Genomic DNA, 12,547 nt, shown 5'->3' with positions numbered 1-12,547 from the left:
TCCTTTGGTGATGAACTCACACTAACCAAACTCACAAGAAACTGCTAAACAAACCAAAACGCCAACATATTATATTATTTATAACGAGAAATTAAAATTGTCCAAAGGCTTGTGTCCCACCTGATGTGAGCATTCTGTTTCTGTACCAAAACTATCAATTATAATTTTAAAAGCTGCTTTTACCACATAAAAGCAGAACTAGAAAAATCAGTTGTTTAACATGAAATGGCTACAAAAGTCATAGATCCAACTTCATTCACAACAGTGATCCACCTGTCAAAATGGTAACGTAAATTAAGTCCCTAAGCCAGAACACCCTCTTTCCTGGATGACTTTTAGGTGGGCACCACCACCGTCCGCATTCCTAGCATTCATCTTTCTTTGTTTCATGTTATGAATTCCCTTCCAACTGAGGTTCTTGCTCTTTCTACTCCTTCTGTCCCAGGACACTTATTTTCTCTAGGTACCTTTTGTAGGTATCTGACTTCCTTAAGAGTTGCTTTTATAATAGCGTTGTGGAGCACCTAGCCAAATCTTCCATGTACTATCTAAAACAGACTTCTGCTTTTTTGTTTTTCCATTAATGTCAAATGAATTTGTACCTATTTATTTATTCTTTGGTTAAGTTTTGTCGTTGTTCAATACACTTTGTTGATCAAATCAGGTATGGTCTGTGAGCACAAAACAAAATCAAAATGTTCTCGGTAAGTGAGCTCCATATAAGTATCAAACAATGTTCAGTGAAACCACAGGTTTATTTTTACTCCATTTATTTTCCAATTTAAAAATTATTTCATCTTGTCCTTTCACAAATATAAAACCCTATATTTCATAAGGTAAGTCAGCCACTAAAACAAAATAGATCATAATTAGCTAAAAGCTGAGCTTGGAATTAAAATCCTGCCTCTGTTGTCTCTACCACTTACACAAGTAATAAGTATGTAAACTTAGGTAACTTACGAACTTCTTCCAGCTTTAGTAAGACCCTTAATCAAGGGGAGCTGTTATCATTAGACGCTAGCATCTGATCAAGAATGTTATATAATTTAATCAAAATCTAATTATTGTTACTTTCACATAACTGCCACCATATTTAATGTATACTGTCCCTTTCCAAACTCTTTCTGGCATATTTCACAGGGTCTTTAATCCTATAAAATATATCTTGGCAAACGTAAATCATTAGTACTAAAAAATAAACAGAAGCAGTATTTGTCTTTCAGAATTTGCACAGCCATGACTTCCAAATTATAAAGTAGAAGTCGTACATCTGTATGTCCCCATCCGCTACTTACTACACTATTCTCTCACTTTTCCCCATCAAGTGCTTGGGAGCTATCAAACTTTTCTACTTGGCAAGGATCTGATATTCATTTATATCTCTGAATAATGACTAACAGGTTACCTCTGCAGAGTTAAAACCCTACTCCAAGCAGACTTAACTCCTGGATTTAAAAATAAGAAAAATTTTGTGGCAGTAAGGTAAACCTAGTTCTCTGAAATCATACCAACTTTGTTTAAACTTAAGAATAAAGCTAATAATAAAAGCTATTTTATAATTTCTTACAATAGCTAGTACAGTTATCTGAATATAGTATTACTTAATTTCTCATACTAACAACAAAGATTTTTAAGAAAGACAATGTTTACATTTATTGCAGCATTTGCTACACTTAAAAAAACAACTTAAGTGTCTAACTATAGAAACATGTCTATAATTTATGTAATAATTTCCAGCCATAAGTATTTTTCTAATTCAGCTAAATTGTAACTACTGTGAGAGTGAGAACAGTGTCTCCAGTGTCTACAATAATTCTAAGGTGGTCACTGAATGTATGGAGAATAAATGAATTTAATTATCTATGTCTTTATCCACCAAAAAAGAAAAAAAAAGTTCTTTAATTTGTTACAGTGCATCCTGAACTGTCTGAAAAAGAATATACATAAAAACCTGAAATTTTTACCTTTTTCCCTTTTTTAGGTTATTCATTACACTTAAAAAAAATTTAATTGCTTATGTTCTCTCCATCATAACTGTCTTAATTTTTGTAGAATCCTTCTCAGCTTTTGTTTGCATGCATATATTTACTTTGATTTACTAAATCACTTTCCCATAATTAAACATTTAAGTTTTTAATCTAAGAAATGTTCCAGCAAACATAAATAAAATTTTTTAACTTTTATTTTAGGTTCAGGGGTACATGTACAGGTCTGTTATACATGTAAACCTGTGTCACAGGGGTTTGTTGTACAGACTGTTTTGTAGCCCAGGTATTAAGCCTAGTACTCGGTAGTTATTTTTTCTGCTCTTCTCCCTCCTCCCACCTTCAAGTAGGCTCCAGACTCTGTTACTCTCTTCTTTGTCTCCATGAGTTTTCATCATTTAGCTCCCACTTATAACTGAGAATATGCGGTATTTGGTTGTCTGTTCCTATGTTAGTTTGCTAAGGATAACGGCCTCCAGCTCTATCCACATTCCTGGAAAAGACATGATCTTATTCTTTTTTTAGCTGCATATATGCACTACATTTTCTTTATCCAATCTGTCATTGATGGGCACTTAGGTTGATTCCATGTGTTTCCTATTATGAATAGTGCTGCAATTCACATGCATATGTCTTTATGGTAGAATGACTTATATTTGTCTGGGCATAATACCAGTAATGGGATTGCTGGGTTGAATGGCAATTCTGTTTTTAGCTCTTTGAGGAATCGCCACATTACAGTCCACAATGATTGAACTAATTTGCACCCCCACCAACAACGTGTAAGTCCTCCCTTTTCTCTGCAACCTCACCATCATCTGTTATTGACTTTTTAACAATAGCCATTCTGACTGGTATGAGATGGTATTTCACTGTGGTTTTGATTCGGATTTCTCTAATGATCAGTGATACTGAGCTTTTTTTCATCTGTTTCTTGGCCACATGTATATCTTTGGAAAAGTGTCTGCTCACATCCCTTATCCACTTTTTCATAGGGTTGTTTGTTTTTTTACTGCAAATTTAATTTCCTTATAGATGCTAGATATTAGACCTTTGTCAGATGCCTACTTCGCAAATATTTCCTCCCATTCTGTAGGTTGTCTGTTTACTCTGTTGATAGTTTCTCCTTTTTTTCATTTTTTTATTATACTTTAAGTTTTAGGGTACATGTGCACAATGTGCAGGTTTGTTACATATGTATACATGTGCCATGATAGTCTCTTTTGCTGTGTAGAAGTTCTTTAGTTTAACTAGATTCCATTTGTCAATTTTTGGTTTTGTTGTGATTTTGACATCCTCCTCATGAAATATTTGCCTGTGCCTATACTGAGAATGATATTGCCTAGGTTGTCTTCCAGGGTTTTTATAGTTTTGGGTTTTACATTTAAGTCTCTAATCCATCTTGAGCTGATTTTTGTGTATGGTATAAGGAAGGGGCCCAGCTTCAGTCTTTTGCATATGGCTAGCCAGTTATCTTAGCACCATTTGTTGAACAGTGAGTGCTTTCCCCATTGCTTGTTTTTGTCTGCTTTGCCAAAGATCAGATGGTCATAGGTATGCAGCTTTATTTCCAGGCTCTATATTCTGTTCCATCGACCTATGTGTCTGTTTTTGTACCAGTACCATACTGTTTTGGTTACTGTAGCCCTATAGCATAGTTTGAAGTTGGGTAACATGATGTCTCCAGCTTTGTTCCTTTTGCTTAGGATTCCCTTGGCAATCAGGCTTCTTTTTTTGGTTCCATATGAATTTTAAAATAGTTTTTCATATTTCTATGAAGAATGTCATTGATAATTTGATAGGAATAGCACTGAATCTATAAACTGCTTTGGGCAGGATGGTCATTTCAATTATATTGATTTTTCCTATCCATGAACACAGAATGTTTCTCCATTTGCTTGTGTCATCTGATTTCTCTGAGCAGTGTTTTGCAGTTCTCATTGTAGAGCTCTCTCACCTCCCTGGTTAGCTGTATTCATAGGTATTTTATTCATTTTGTGGCAACTGTGAATGGGATTGTGTTCCTGATTTGGCTTTTGGCTTTGTTGCTGTTGGTGTATAGGAGTGCTAGTGATTTTTTTTTAATGTACTGAATTTTATTACATAAAAGTACAATTAGTAAAATAATATATTAATTTATTTGAATATACTTTTAACTATAATTAATCATTTATTCCTCTCACTATAACGTTGAGAAGTATTACTCTGAACACCTACCTTATACAATACTTAACATAAGTTAACTACAAAGAGCCTCTCCACTTACATTTTCATCATGCATCTTACATTTTAATGTCCTTATTTTTTCATAGAACAGGTCATAAATAATGCCCAACAAAAAAGAATCTCTAATATCTCTAATGCAGCAACAATTGATCACATGCTTTCACATGTGAATACAATAGGAATAAAATAACAGCATAAAGTAATTTGAAAGCTGTATTACATCATTACTCACTTTTCAAAAAAATTTTTTCAAGGAAACAAGTATACTTTCAATGTAATTACAATGCTTCAAAAAATCTACTCCCTTTAAAGTTATATACAAATAATTTATCTAACAACTTTAGTTGTAGGTAGTTTTTATACTCAACACTCTGATTTAGTGTAATGTGTGAAGTGTCAGTACCTTATTCTACTTTAAATTCTTTGATATTTACATAGAATCAATTTTGAATTAAATATTTTTTCATATTTATTGCATCTGCAAAAATATTTTTTAGTATAAACTCTCTGGTGTTTTCTAAGCTGTAATTTTTGGAAAAAAAAAAAAAGTGTTTCCAAATTCATTACATTTGCAGGACTCTTCTCCAATATAAATTCCCTGATGTTGAACAAAGCTTGAGCAACTGCTTTAGGGTTTTCCTCTAGTACAAAATGTGTGCAATAAGATCTGTGATACAAGTAAAGGTACTACAACCCACAACCCCCTTTATATTTGTAATGGTTGTCTTCAGAATAAATACTCTTCTTCACTTTAAAGGCTTATATTTTCTGAAAGAATTTTTGACAGTAATTGCACTTTTAATGCTTTTATTAACTATGAATCTTCTTTTTGTTTCTTTTTTTGAGACGGAGTTTTGCTCTGTCGCCCAGGCTGGAGTGCAACGGTGCGATCTCGACTCACTGCAACATCCGCCTCCTGGGTTCAAGTGATTCTCCTGCCTCAGCCTCCCGAGTAGCTGGGACAACAGGCATGCCCCACCACGCCCAGTCAATGCTTGCATTCTCAGTAGAGACAAGGTTTCACCATGTTGGCCAGGCGGGTCTCGAACTCCTGACCTCAGGTGATCCACCCACCTTGGCCTCCCAAAGTGCTGGGATTACAGGCATGAGCCACCTCGAGAAGTGGCATAGCCTGGACACTGCACAGTGGAATTTATATAGGGATGTGATGTTAGAGAACTACAGAAACCTGTTCTTCCTTGGTATTGTTGTCTCTAAGCCAGACCTGATCACCTGTCTGGAGCAAAGGAAAAAACCTTTGACTACGAAGAGACATAAGACGATTGTCAAACCCCCAGTTACATGTTCTCATTTTGTCCAAGACCTTTGGCCAGAGAAGAGCATAAAAGATTCTTTCCAAAAAGTGATACTGAGAAGATATGAAAAATGTGGACATGACAATTTGCAGTTAAAAAAAGGCTGTAAAAGTGTGGATGAGTTTACATAAGGTGCACAAAAGCGGTTATAATGGACTTAACCAATGTTTGACAACTACCTAGAGAAAAGTATTTCAATGTGATAAGTATGTGAAAGTCTTTCATAAATTTTCAAATTCAAACAGATATAAGACAAGACACACTGGGGGGGGGGGGACTTTTAAATGTAAAGAATGTGGCAAAGCTTTTAACCAGTCCTCAACCCTTACTACACATAAGAAAATTCATACTGGAGAGAAACGTTACAGATGTGAAGAATCTGGCAAAGCCTTTAAGCTGCCCTCTAACCTTACTACATGTAAGATAATTCATACTGGAGGCCGGGTGCGGTGGCTCATGCCTGTAATCCCAGCACTTTGGGAGGCTGAAGCAGGTGGATCACGAGGTCAGGAGATCGAGGCCATCCTGGCTAACATGGTGAAACCCCGTCTCTACTAAACATAAAAAAAATCAGCTAGGCATGGTGTCGGGCGCCTGTAGTCCCAGCTACTCAGGCAGCTGAGGCAGGAGAATGGCGTGAACCCGGGAGGCGGAGCTTGCAGTGAGCCGAGACCGTACCACTGCACTCCAGCCTGGGCAACAGAGCAAGACTCCGTCTCAAAAAAAAAAAAAAAAAAAAAATGGTAATTCATACTGGAGAGAAACCCGACACATGTAGAGAATGTGGCAAAGCTTTTAACCACCCCTCAACCCTTTGTTCACATAAGAAAATTCATACTGGAAAGAAACTATACAAGTATGATAAATGTGGCAAAGCCTTCATTTCATCCTCAATCCTTATTTAACATGATATAATTCATACTGGAGAGAAACCCTACAAATGCGAAGAATGTGGCAAAGTTTTTAACTGTTCCTCAAACCCTACTATACATAAGATAATTCATACTGGAGATATGCCCTACAAATGTGATCAATGTGGCAAAACTTTCACCTGGTTTAGTCAAGCCTCAGTAAATGTAAGAGAACTCATCCTGGAGAGAAACCTTACAAATGTGAAGAATGTGGCAAAGCTTTTAACCGGTCCTCAGCCCTTAATAAACATAAAAGAATTCATATTGGACAGGAACCCTACATAGTAAATAATGTGGCAAATCTTTTAAATGTTCCTCAACGCTTAATAAGCATAAGATAATTTACACTGGAGAGAAACTCTATAAATGTGATGAAGGTGGGAAAACCTTTAACCAGCCCTCAACTCTCACTAAATATGAGAATTTATATGGAACATAAACCCTACAAATATAAAGAATGTGACAAAGCTTTTTAAAGAAGTTCTCAACCCTTATTACACATAATTCATACTGGACAGAAACTCTACAAGTGTAAAGAACATGGCAAAGCCTACAAGAAGTTCTCAATTCTTTTTTTTTTTTTTTTTTTGAGACAGAGTTTTGCTCTTATCACCCAGGCTGGAGTGCAATGGTGTGATTTCGGCTCACTGCAACCTCCGCCTCCTGGGTTCAAGCCATTCTCCTGCCTCGGCCTTCCGAGTAGCTGGGATTGCAGGTGCCCACCACCACACCTGGCTAATTTTTGTGTTTTTAGGAGAGATGGGGTTTCACCTTCTTGGCCATGCTAGTCTTGAACTCCTGACCTCAGATGATCTACTCGCCTCAGTCTCCTAAAGTGCTGGGATCACAGGCATGAGCCACCATGCCTAGTCATAAGTTCTCAATTCTTAAGAGACATGGTGATAATATATGCTGAAGAGGAACCCTACAAACCTGAAAGATGTGACGGTGCTTTTACCAACACCTCCAACTTGTCAATACATTAAAAAAAAAAAAATTATACTAGTGTGAAACCCTAGAAATGTACAAAATGTGACAAAGCCTTTATATGGTTGCCACACTTGATTGTAGATTGTAGGTAAGATAATTCATACTGGTAAAACTCCTACAAGTGTGAAGAATGTGGCAAAACTTTTAATCAGTGCTTACACCTTATTTCACAGGAAAGCTATTACCCTTGGGAAAAGTTGTACAAACATAAAGAATATGGAAAAGTCATTAATGCTAGTGATTTTTGTACATTGATTTTGTGTCCTGAAACTTTGCTGAAGTTGTTTATCAGCTGAAGGAGCTTTTGGGCAGAGATCCTATTGTCTAGAATATATATATATATATATATATATATATATATATATATATATATATAATCCAGACATAGAATCATTCTCATCTGCAAACAGGGATAGTTTGACTTCCTCTCCTCCAATTTTTTTTTTTTTTTAATTTATTTATTATTATTATACTTTAAGTTGTAGGGTACATGTGCATAACGTGCAGGTTTGTTACATATGTATACTTGTGCCATGTTGGTGTGCTGCACCCATCAACTCGTCATTTACATCAGGTATAACTCCCAATGCAATCCCTCCCCCCTCCCCCCTCCCCATGATAGGCCCCGGTGTGTGATGTTCCCCTTCCTGAGTCCGAGTGATCTCATTGTTCAGTTCCCACCTATGAGTGAGAACATGCGGTGTTTGGTTTTCTGTTCTTGTGATAGTTTGCTAAGAATGATGGATTCCAGCTGCATCCAAGTCCCTACAAAGGACTCAAACTCATCCTTTTTTATGGCTGCATAGTATTCCATGGTGTATATGTGCCACATTTTCTTAATCCAATCTGTCACTGATGGACATTTGGGTTGATTCCAAGTCTTTGCTATTGTGAATAGTGCTGCAATAAACATACGTGTGCATGTGTCTTTATAGCAGCATAATTTGTAATCCTTTGGGTATATACCCAGTAATGGGATGGCTGGGTCATATGGTACATCTAGTTCTAGATCCTTGAGGAATCGCCATACTGTTTTCCATAATGGTTGAACTAGTTTACAATCCCACCAACAGTGTAAAAGTGTTCCTATTTCTCCACATCCTCTCCAGCACCTGTTGTTTCCTGACTTTTTAATGATTGCCATTCTAACTGGTGTGAGATGGTATCTCATGGTGGTTTTGATTTGCATTTCTCTGATGGCCAGTGATGATGAGCATTTTTTCATGTGTCTGTTGGCTGTATGAATGTCTTCTTTTGAGAAATGTCTGTTCATGTCCTTTGCCCACTTTTTGATGGGGTTGTTTGTTTTTTTCTTGTAAATTTGTTTGAGTTCTTTGTAGGTTCTGGATATTAGCCCTTTGTCAGATGAGTAGATTGCAAAAATTTTCTCCCATTCTGTAGGTTGCCTGTTCACTCTGATGGTAGTGTCTTTTGCTGTGCAGAAGCTCTTTAGTTTAATGAGATCCCATTTGTCAATTTTGGCTTTTGCTGCTGTTGCTTTTGGTGTTTTAGACATGAAATCTTTGCCCATGCCTATGTCCTGAATGGTACTACCTAGGTTTTCCTCTAGGATTTTTATGGTATTAGGTCTAACATTTAAGTCTCTAATCCATCTTGAATTAATTTTCGTATAAGGAGTAAGGAAAGGATCCAGTTTCAGCTTTCTACTTATGGCTAGCCAATTTTCCCAGCACCATTTATTAAATAGGGAATCCTTTCCCCATTTCTTGTTTCTCTCAGGTTTGTCAAAGATCAAATGGCTGTAGATGTGTGGTATTATTTCTGAGGACTCTGTTCTGTTCCATTGGTCTATATCTCTGTTTTGGTACCAGTACCATGCTGTTTTGGTTACTGTAGCCTTGTAGTATAGTTTGAAGTCAGGTAGCGTGATGCCTCCAGCTTTGTTCTTTTGGCTTAGGATTGTCTTGGAGATGCGGGCTCTTTTTTGGTTCCATATGAACTTTAAAGCAGTTTTTTCCAATTCTGTGAAGAAACTCATTGGTAGCTTGATGGGGATGGCATTGAATCTATAAATTACCTTGGGCAGTATGGCCATTTTCACAATATTGATTCTTCCTATCCATGAGCATGGTATGTTCTTCCATTTGTTTGTGTCCTCTTTGATTTCACTGAGCAGTGGTTTGTAGTTCTCCTTGAAGAGGTCCTTTACATCCCTTGTCAGTTGGATTCCTAGGTATTTGATTCTCTTTGAAGCAATTGTGAATGGAAGTTCATTCCTGATTTGGCTCTCTGTTTGTCTGTTACTGGTGTATAAGAATGCTTGTGATTTTTGCACATTAATTTTGTATCCTGAGACTTTGCTGAAGTTGCTTATCAGCTTAAGGAGATTTTGGGCTGAGACAATGGGGTTTTCTAAATATACAATCATGTCATCTGCAAACAGGGACAATTTGACTTCTTCTTTTCCTAACTGAATACCCTTTATTTCTTTCTCTTGCCTGATTGCCCTAGCCAGAACTTCCAACACTATGTTGAATAGGAGTGGTGAGAGAGGGCATCCCTGTCTTGTGCCAGTTTTCAAAGGGAATTTTTCCAGTTTTTGCCCGTTCAGTATGATATTGGCTGTGGGTTTGTCATAAATAGCTCTTATTATTTTGAGGTACGTTCCATCAATACCGAATTTATTGAGCGTTTTTAGCATGAAGGGCTGTTGAATTTTGTCAAAAGCCTTTTCTGCATCAATTGAGATAATCATGTGGTTCTTGTCTTTGGTTCTGTTTATATGCTGGATTATGTTTATTGATTTGCGAATGTTGAACCAGCCTTGCATCCCAGGGATGAAGCCCACTTGATCATGGTGGATAAGCTTTTTGATGTGTTGCTGAATCCGGTTTGCCAGTATTTTATTGAGGATTTTTGCATCGATGTTCATCAGGGATATTGGTCTAAAATTCTCTTTTTTTGTTGTGTCTCTGCCAGGCTTTGGTATCAGGATGATGTTGGCCTCATAAAATGAGTTAGGGAGGATTCCCTCTTTTTCTATTGATTGGAATAGTTTCAGAAGGAATGGTACCAACTCCTCTTTGTACCTCTGGTAGAATTCAGCTGTGAATCCATCTGGTCCTGGACTTTTTTTGGTTGGTAGGCTATTAATTGTTGCCTCAATTTCAGAGCCTGCTATTGGTCTATTCAGGGATTCAACTTCTTCCTGGTTTAGTCTTGGAAGAGTGTAAGTGTCCAGGAAATTATCCATTTCTTCTAGATTTTCCAGTTTATTTGCGTAGAGGTGTTTATAGTATTCTCTGATGGTAGTTTGTATTTCTGTGGGGTCGGTGGTGATATCCCCTTGATCATTTTTAATTGCGTCGATTTGATTCTTCTCTCTTTTCTTCTTTATTAGTCTGGCTAGTGGTCTGTCAATTTTGTTGATCTTTTCAAAAAACCAACTCCTGGATTCATTAATTTTTTGGAGGGTTTTTTGTGTTTCTATCTCCTTCAGTTCTGCTCTGATCTTAGTTATTTCTTGCCTTCTGCTAGCTTTCGAATGTGTTTGCTCTTGCTTCTCTAGTTCTTTTAATTGCGATGTTAGAGTGTCAATTTTAGATCTTTCCTGCTTTCTCTTGTGGGCATTTAGTGCTATAAATTTCCCTCTACACACTGCTTTAAATGTGTCCCAGAGATTCTGGTATGTTGTATCTTTGTTCTCATTGGTTTCAAAGAACATCTTTATTTCTGCCTTCATTTCGTTATGTACCCAGTAGTCATTCAGGAGCAGGTTGTTCAGTTTCCATGTAGTTGAGCGGTTTTGATTGAGTTTCTTAGTCCTGAGTTCTAGTTTGATTGCACTGTGGTCTGAGAGACAGTTTGTTATAATTTCTGTTCTTGTACATTTGCTGAGGAGTGCTTTACTTCCAATTACGTGGTCAATTTTGGAGTAAGTATGATGTGGTGCTGAGAAGAATGTATATTCTGTTGATTTGGGGTGGAGAGTTCTATAGATGTCTATTAGGTCTGCTTGCTGCAGAGATGAGTTCAATTCCTGGATATCCTTGTTAACTTTCTGTCTCGTTGATCTGTCTAATGTTGACAGTGGAGTGTTGAAGTCTCCCATTATTATTGTATGGGAGTCTAAGTCTCTTTGTAAGTCTCTAAGGACTTGCTTTATGAATCTGGGTGCTCCTGTATTGGGTGCATATATATTTAGGATAGTTAGCTCTTCCTGTTGAATTGATCCCTTTACCATTATGTAATGGCCTTCTTTGTCTCTTTTGATCTTTGATGGTTTAAAGTCTGTTTTATCAGAGACTAGTATTGCAACCCCTGCTTTTTTTTGTTCTCCATTTGCTTGGTAAATCTTCCTCCATCCCTTTATTTTGAGCCTATGTATGTCTCTGCGTGTGAGATGGGTCTCCTGAATACAGCAGACTGATGGGTCTTGACTCTTTATCCAGTTTGCCAGTCTGTGTCTTTTAATTGGAGCATTTAGTCCATTTACATTTAAGGTTAATATTGTTATGTCCTCTCCTCCAATTTGAACATACTTTATTTCTTTCTCTTGCCTGATGGCCCTGGCCAGGACTTCTGACAATTAATTTTTAGGACCACTTTACAACACTTCTTGAATATTTGCAGTCCCCTACTATTTGTAATAGTAAAACATTGGGACAATTTGAAATGACCAACAATTAAAAATTTTTAAAGACAACCCAAATATCCCAAAATAAGTGGAAGAATTAAATTAATGAAATTATGGTAAGTGACAAAATAGTACATATTATGTAATATCCCTTTGTTTTAATGTATCTATATATGCATGAAAAATATGCAATGATATATACTATACAGTGAGTGGCAGCTGTCTCTAAATAGGCAAGATTATATGTGTTTGTAATATTGTTCCTTGACTAATCTGTTTGTGGTTTTTTGCTTGATCTTGGTTTTTGAGCGTAACATGCCCACCTGACTGTGTAATAATAATTAATACATTAATTAATAGAAAGTCCACTGTTGAATACTTGTATTGGATTTTCCTCCCCACTGGCTAATTACTCTCACATATTTAGATTATCCAACTTTTTGCCATTACAAAGAATTCAACAGAAATAACTGGGTAAGCCTGAATTAAAATAATAAAGTAAAATAGGGGAGAAAATCCTGA

At 36.7% G+C, this 12,547-nt stretch overlaps 1 protein-coding gene and 1 pseudogene across 20 annotated transcripts in view; one reads left to right on the top strand and one right to left on the bottom strand.

Moving 5' to 3' along the window:
• The window catches only part of SENP7 (SUMO specific peptidase 7), a 204,277-nt gene that overhangs the window by 31,512 nt on the left and 160,218 nt on the right, over positions 1–12,547 (bottom strand). The window lies entirely within an intron of this gene.
• LOC135969571 (uncharacterized) lies at positions 5,317–6,779 on the top strand (annotated as a pseudogene).

The sequence above is a fragment of the Macaca fascicularis genome, chromosome 2 (genome assembly GCF_037993035.2).
Source record: "Macaca fascicularis isolate 582-1 chromosome 2, T2T-MFA8v1.1".
Lineage (NCBI taxonomy): Eukaryota > Metazoa > Chordata > Mammalia > Primates > Cercopithecidae > Macaca > Macaca fascicularis.
This window is presented reverse-complemented; position numbering and strand designations above follow the sequence as displayed.